Raw genomic sequence first — 8,011 nt, 5'->3', positions numbered from 1 at the left:
CTTTTTACTATTGTCATTCAAATTGAAACAAATCTACCCAAAGTAATTAAAGGAAATGAGTTTGGGGGGTGGTATTTTTAGGGACAATCATCAAGAGAAGACACAAGATACAAGCTTAAAGTATCAAAGTGTCTCTCCATTTTATGTATTTTGTAAAATATGCTAGCACTTGAAAATTCTCATTGTAAATTTCTCTCCTCTTTATATATATATATATATATATATATATATATATATATATATATATATAAAAGAGAAAAAGAAAAGAAAAATTATAAAAAAAAGAGAGAAAAAGAAAAAAAAAGAGGAAAGGAAAAAAAAAAAAAAGAAATGTACCTTATGTTTTTAAGATTGAAAATATTCTCATGCTTTGAATCCTTTTTACCCCTTTTCTTCTTAGTCTCATTTTAAACCCCTTAGCCCCATTACATCCCTAAAAGGACCTTTGATCTCTTGATGGTACTTGCTACATTAATGGAGATTGGAGTAGGGAGTTTGCCTATGAGATTGGAAATTCATTCATTCATTCATTAAATTCCATCATTCTATATAGAGACACTTTGGCTATTGATTGTTCTAAAATTCTTTTTGGGCATAACTTTCTCTTTTGATTGGTTGGTTTGAAAATTTTGGATGATAATTGAATTGATGGCTAAGCGATGAAAGCTTGGATAAGCATTAGATTCTTTGCATCTTGAAGGATGGGTATATGGATTGTTGGTATGGCTAAAGGTACGTTAAGTTACTTTAATAGGTGATTTTCATAGCTCTTTGGACAAGGCACCCCTAAAATTGCATTATATTTTAAAGTTTGCTTGAGGACAAGCAAAGATTTTAGTTTGGGAGTGTTTAATACATGCATTTTGCATAGTCATTTAGGTTAAATTTCATGACCATTTCATTTATTTGTTAGTCACTTTTAGCTAATTTTATTTGTTATTTAGATAATTTTTCATAATTGTTAATTTTTGGATTAATTTATAATATTACTTTTTTTTTGTAGGTAAATTGGTGTTTTGGAGTGACTAAAAAGAAATTGTACCAATGAAGAGTGATTCCCATAGCCAAAAATGTCAAAATAAAGCTTGAAGGTTAAAGAATACAAAATTGCCAAAGTCTGCATAACCTGCTGCACAAGTTGTGCAGTTCTGCATAGGAAGAAGAAGCAATTTGTGAGCCTGCTGAAACCTGCATAAGTTACTACATGACTTATGCAGATTCACTCCTCACTTATGCAGATTCATGGAAACCTACATAACTTGTTACATAACTTATGCAGTCTCATACCCTGATTATGCAGCTTCACGGAGGGAACAATTGCTTTGGCCGAAACTTGCATGACTTGCTGCATAACTTATGCAGTTCCACTCCTCACTTATGCAACTTCATGGAAAGAGCTCCCAAACCTATCGAAACTTGCATAACTTATGCAGTTTCACGGAAGACTCCAAAGCTTAAAAAATCTGCACAACTAGCCTACATAACTTATGCAACATCACGAAAAGCACCTAGAACCACCAAATTTGCATAGAATCTGCATAAGAAGCTTGCACAAAGCTGGCAGAAATATTTTCACATGTGAATCTTCACCTCAAACACACCATTTTAGGGTTACTTATCAGAAGAATATAAATAATGTCCTTATCTCATTTTGGCCATAAGAATAAAGAATAAGAAAACGGGAGAAGCAGAGGAAACGCCAAAAAATAGAGCAAGAGGCGTTACTTCCCTTTTCTGGACCAGATTTGGATTCTTCTTCTTCTTTTCACTATTTTCTACCCTTCTTGTATTGAGTTTCTTAGTTCTTAGAATATTTTTAAGTTCTATTTCCATATTTACTCAAAATCTCTTGTAATAATTATGGATAGTGAGTAGTTTTTCATAGATTCTGGAGTTGGGATGTAATATTTAAGATATTTTGTGAATTTTGATTGGCTAATCTATATTTTATGGTTTTTATGAGGTTTTATCCATTTTTTGTGTGCTTAATGACATGCTTAGTGTAGGATCCCATTAAGTATTGTTCTTAATCTATGGTTGAAGCATCGAAAGGAGAAAACCCTATGATAGATAATCAAGATATTAGACTTAATTAACTTAGATCTAGAAATAGACTAAGGATTGAGAGGATTTACAGATTAATTAAGGAGCCTAATGAGTCTTGATTAATTTTAACTCCACGAAAGTAGGATTAAGTTAATTAAGGCACTCTTTGTCTCACTCAAAAGGGTATTCGAAGGATTTAAGAATTAATCTCCTTGAAATCTATAATTTCCATAAGATTGGATAACTAATTTAAAAATCCCAAAATAGCTTGAATATAAATTTCCAAACTCCAGAATCGTCCTTTTATCATTGTTAATTTTTAATTGAATTTAATTACTTGTCATTTTAATTCTTGCCATATTTCAATTTGCTTATTTTATTTACTACTAATTTAGTTGAATCTTCATATTGGTAATTAGATTATTAATTTTGCATATATAAATTTCTCACATGAAATTCTATCAATCTATCAATTGAATTTCAAAATTAGCTTAAATTAGTTAATTTTTATATAAAAAATTTAATTATTAACACAACTCTTCGAGGGAACAATATATTTTCTATACTACTTGTACGACCCATGCACTTGCGGTTGGGCTACATCACTAGACCTAACCCGCTGCATGAAAATTCAACAAAACACAACACACAGGGCCTCAGACTCACAATTGCAACAACTCGCCAAACTAGACAATACTCAAGTAACTATACAAAATAATTATTTAAAAATTCAGGGTGTTACAAAATTTGTACTTAAAAATATATAAGTTCTATAATTAATATAATAAAATTTGATTATATAGGATAACAAATTAATAATTCTTTATTATAGTAAAGTATTTGTATGATGAATCGAAAATTTAAATTCTGAATTATACATTAAGAAAATAATAATTTGTGAAAAAAAAAAAGAAATGTCCCACATTGTTTTTTCATGTACTTGAGGGGTGATGGCTCTTCGATAAAAGGCAAGTCTCCTTGACATTTCAAGCAAAAAATGGATCCAAATACCGAGCCCACTAATTATAGTTTATTTTTTAAAATTATATTTATTTATTTAAAATAATATTTATTATTTTTAGTAATTTATTTGAATTTCATTTAAATTGTAGTAATAAATAAATATTATATTTTTAAAGACAAACAAATGCATTTATATTAATAATTAATGATATGAAGAAATTAATATATAATGATAAGATAATTTGTTTTTGGAAAATATTATTTGAGACAAATTTATTTAATTTTAATAGTAAATTTAGAAATTTTAGTATGGACAACTAAAGTCAATTTAATGTTTTTTAAAAATAGACATATGGGCAAATAGTATAATTTGTTAAAATGAAAAAGGAGACCATTTTTTTTTTTGTTTCTATAAGTTACTAATATAGATAAATATATTTGTTTTTTAAGATTGAGTCAGAGTCAAATATATATTCATCTTCGTATTTATTTTTAATTATATGTAGAGATAACAGTAAATAAGATAAATGATTATTTATTTTTAAAAATTTATAGAGACAAATAAAGAACTTTTTTAGTCCCAATTTTTAGACAATATAATAATTTTAATGTAGTGATAGTGTTTTTTTCAGTTTTTTATTATAATATTTTTGTAGTTTAAATACAATAATATGAACTTTAAATTAATATTTTTTAAAATGATTGACAAGTTTTTTTTTTTTATCTTAATATATACCATATATCCCTCTCCCTTCTTTTATTTTTATTTGAATTAAATTTGAAATTTTATAATTTTAAAGACCGACTCTAATGTACTTAATTCAATTATAGTTGTTTGTGTATTTTAAACTCCATTTTTTTGTGAAAAATAATAATTAAAAAATTTTAAAACTTTTTAATTTTAGCTAAAATTTAAAAAATTTTTGTTTTATTTTTATCAACCTCAATTTTAACAATTAAATAATTTTAAGAATAGATACAAACGGGCTATTATAGTAGTTGACTTTTTAAAATCCCACTCCCCTCCCCCGCAAAAAAATAATAATAAAAAATAAAGGACTTTATTCTAATATCTTAAAGTTTAATATATTCTAGTCATTTAATGAGTATTTTCATGTAGTACTATTTTTTTGCAAATATGTTAATTCTTCACTTAGTTTTTTTGTAATCAATTTATTAATTATATATTACATTTTTAAAAAAAATAAATGTCAAAAACTAAAATCAAATGGATAAAGTTTATAAAAATTTAGAATAAAATTGAAAATGCTTCCAAATATAGAAGACATAAAAAATTTTGTTAGCATATGTCTAATAATTGATATTGGATTTATTACTCAATCCTCACCTTAGTGATTGGAATTATAATTGTAAAATCTAATTATAAATGAAGCTTTTCTCTTTATAATAAATATGTTAATTTTCACATTTAAATATTTTATTTTTAAAATAAAAATTATTTTCTGCTGAAAAAATCATATAGCTATCCTAAAATACCATTTAGAAGTTTCCTATTAATTGTCATTTTTCTGCTGCTACTTTGTCGGAGCTATTACAAATATGAAATGAAATATGGGTCAGCTATACGATTTAATCATTAATTAATATATTATTTAAATTATAATAATTTTATTTAAATATAAATTATCTTTTTAGTTAATTATATATAAATTAAATTATACACTTTTCTGTCATAATATATCTAAAATTTCAGTCAAGAAGGTTTAGTTTGACCTTTCTAGTTTTTCTTCTTGCTTAAAGCAGTTCTAAATTTTTCATGTCCACTGAATCTTTTTGGTTCACTTTTTGAAGTCCACTTGCATTGTAGCTTTCAACATAAGTTTAGGACTTGTAATTCATGTTAACGGTAATATACAGGTCATGTCCCACTACACATATAACATAAAAATCTCTAATTCAAACATAATTTGTAACACCCCTCACCCGACTACAGTGTAGCCGGGCAAAGTGTGCTACATTCGGTATCGGAGCACCCTATCTTTGTAACACCCCTATTGGCATAGCTTGGTATATTTTGCTATTCCGGTGACCGGTGTCGGTCCGGACAAGTAAGAGAAGTTGAACCATGTCTAAGACACCTAGTTAAGCCCTGAACGCAAATAATTAGTAATTGCCAAATAGTTAAGTATAAAGAAGAAAAACAAAGCATAAAAAGTTAAATGAACCGAGAGTCACAGCGATGGGTGACCTTCTCGAAAAGGATTGCGAGCTCGATTTAAACTCAAATTTCGAACCGTAAAATGTGAGGCTGCTGTAACACCCTAGGCAAATCCCACATCGGCAAAACACGGGAGAGATGCTGGGTTTATAAGTTGGTGGTTCGTAATCCCTAGTGACGTGTTTTAAAATCATGAGGGCTTCGGCCCAGAGCGGACAATATCACTAGTGGGCCGGGCCGTTACATTTGTGGTATCAAAGCCGCTCCGTGTGCAACCTTGAGCCACGGTGGGGCAAACCTCAGCGAGGACGCTGAGTTCCATAAAGGGGTTGAATTGTAATACCCTAGACAAATCCCACATCGGTAAAACACGGGAGAGATGCTGGGTTTATAAGTTGGTGGTTCATAACCCCTAGTGACGCATTTTAAAACCGTGAGGGCTTTGGCCCAGAGCGGACAATATCACTAGTGGGCTGGGCCGTTACAGCCACGGTCCTTAGGACTATTGCAAACACGGTAGAAAAGAGAAAATCATGAAAAAGAATTGTTAAGCTGGTCAAATAATTAGGTCAGGGATCTGAAAGAAATATTGAATTATTTGCAAACCGGATCGAACCGGCGAGGGGCAATTTAGTCAATTGACCCCTAGAGCTAACTCCTGACCTTACTATCAAATAAAATTGGAGAAAAGAAAATTTTGGGATCAAGAATTAAATTAAAGAATTAATGGAAAAATAAATACAAAAGAAAAAAAAAAGAAAAAGTTAATGAAATCACATAGATGACATCATGCATGACTTCATAATTCATTTTAATTTAATTCCTTAAATTGACTAAGTCAAATTATGGATAAATATACACAAATAAAAAAAAAAGAAAGAAAATCATTTTGGGTCTTCATCTTCCTCATTTGCCGTCTCTCATATCTCTCTTCTCTCCCTTTCAAAAGCCTCCATTAAAGCTTGTGTTTAAGCTTTTAAAACCCCAAATTTTCCCATAAATTCCCCAAAAATTATTGATTATACCTTGCTTTTGCAACTTGGAAAGGAGAACTAAGGAAAGAAAAGTGAAGAAAGTGAAAGATTTGAAGACTGAAATTCAAAGAAAGGTTAGTAAGCTAAACTTGAAATTTAATTTTTAAAAATATATGTTTTGAGTTACTTTAGCTTATATTTTAATTTAAAATGAAAAGAAAACATCTTTGGAGGACCAAAGGAAAATTCGGCCAGCCTATGTAGGGGAAAGATTTGCATGAGTTTGATTGAATTAAACATGTTAGAAAGCTTGAATAAGTTGAGAAAGTATGTTTGTATGCTTGGAATTAATAAAATGTAACAAATCAAGTGAGTTAGGGTTTTGGACCTAGGGTTTGGGAGAAAAAATTTAGAGAAATGGTCAAATGGTGTGTTTGACCTTGTTTGAGCTGAAAAATGATCATATGTGACCAATTGTGGTGTGTAGGAAGTGTTGGAATTGAGTTTAAATTCGGATTGGTTATAGGCATTCTGCAGGTAGTAGGACCAAGATCCCTTTCAGGGACCAAAATTGAAATTTTACCAACACAATTGATGTGAAGCCAATTGGGAATGAAACTAGATACAAAATGGCACATTTTTCATTTGGGAATCATGCCCAGAAAGTGACCATAGCATAGTGAACAAATTGGCCAAATCCGGAATTGGGTGTTCTGCCCTGTACAAAAATGACCAAATGAACAGTGTTTGTTCATTTGGCCGTAACTTGGGCTAGGTAGGTCTAAATGGCCTGAAATTTTACCAGTAGAAAGCTGAGATATAGACCTACAACTTTTATGAAGAATGAAAACCCAAATTATGCCCTTAACCAAGTCATTTAGCCACCCAAAATTAGTGACCTAAAACTGCCAAAACCAGTTTTGGTGCCTAGAAATCTGAGTTAGGCCAATCCAGCCAGCCATGTTCAAATGACTATAACATGAGCTACAAAACTCTAAATGGAGTGATTCAAAAAGGAAAATAAAGTTAAGACAATAAGGAACAATTTCTATGAAGAAAACTTAGCTAAATTCTAACAGCAACATGACCAATGGAATAGTACAACATAGGACACCAAAACTGAAAATTTACAAGTTTGCCTAAAAGACTCAAGTTTTGAGAAAATTACCAAAACCAACAAATTAGGTAACTAAAATGTGGTATGTGGGTATAATCGGATTTTCCATACCTATTAAGCATAAGAAAGTCAATATTTTGACTTAAATAATATCATGAATAGTAACCTCAACATGAAAATTTTTAAGAATGTAAGTTTAAGCATATTGGAGCTAGAATTCAATATATATAAATTAATTAATTATTGGAATTGTTGTGAGATAAGATACTGAAACACTATAAATTTCATGTTCCAGCTGAAAGGACCTGAAAAAGAATAGGACAAACTGAGTCAAGGCCTAGTGGCGACTCATATCAGGTTTGTGTACAATAAACCTTAATTTATCGTTTTTTCATAGAAAATTTGTTTAGTTACGCATTGTGAAATTATTGTGTTAATTATGGATTTTGAGAACTACTGTGTTGCCACTTTGGGAATGGAAATTTGACTTTAGAAATTGATTGTGTTTTGCATAAAATATTTGAATAACTTGATTTAAATTGTTTTTAATTCACACTTGGCATGGCAATATTAATATGTTTCTCTTCCTCCTCCACTTGTGGGGTGAGTTTGATATTTGATTATATTCCTCCCTCTTTGATTTTCCAGTCAGGAGGGGAGTTTGGATGAGTACTCATTAGCTAGTTAGCCACCTCCCTCATTGATTTCGATTAGTAGGGTGAGTTTGCCTTG

The sequence above is a fragment of the Hevea brasiliensis genome, chromosome 9 (assembly GCF_030052815.1).
Source record: "Hevea brasiliensis isolate MT/VB/25A 57/8 chromosome 9, ASM3005281v1, whole genome shotgun sequence".
In the NCBI taxonomy this organism is placed as follows: Eukaryota; Viridiplantae; Streptophyta; class Magnoliopsida; order Malpighiales; family Euphorbiaceae; genus Hevea; species Hevea brasiliensis.
The sequence above is the reverse complement of the archived record's forward strand: the minus strand, read 5'-3'. Positions refer to the sequence as shown.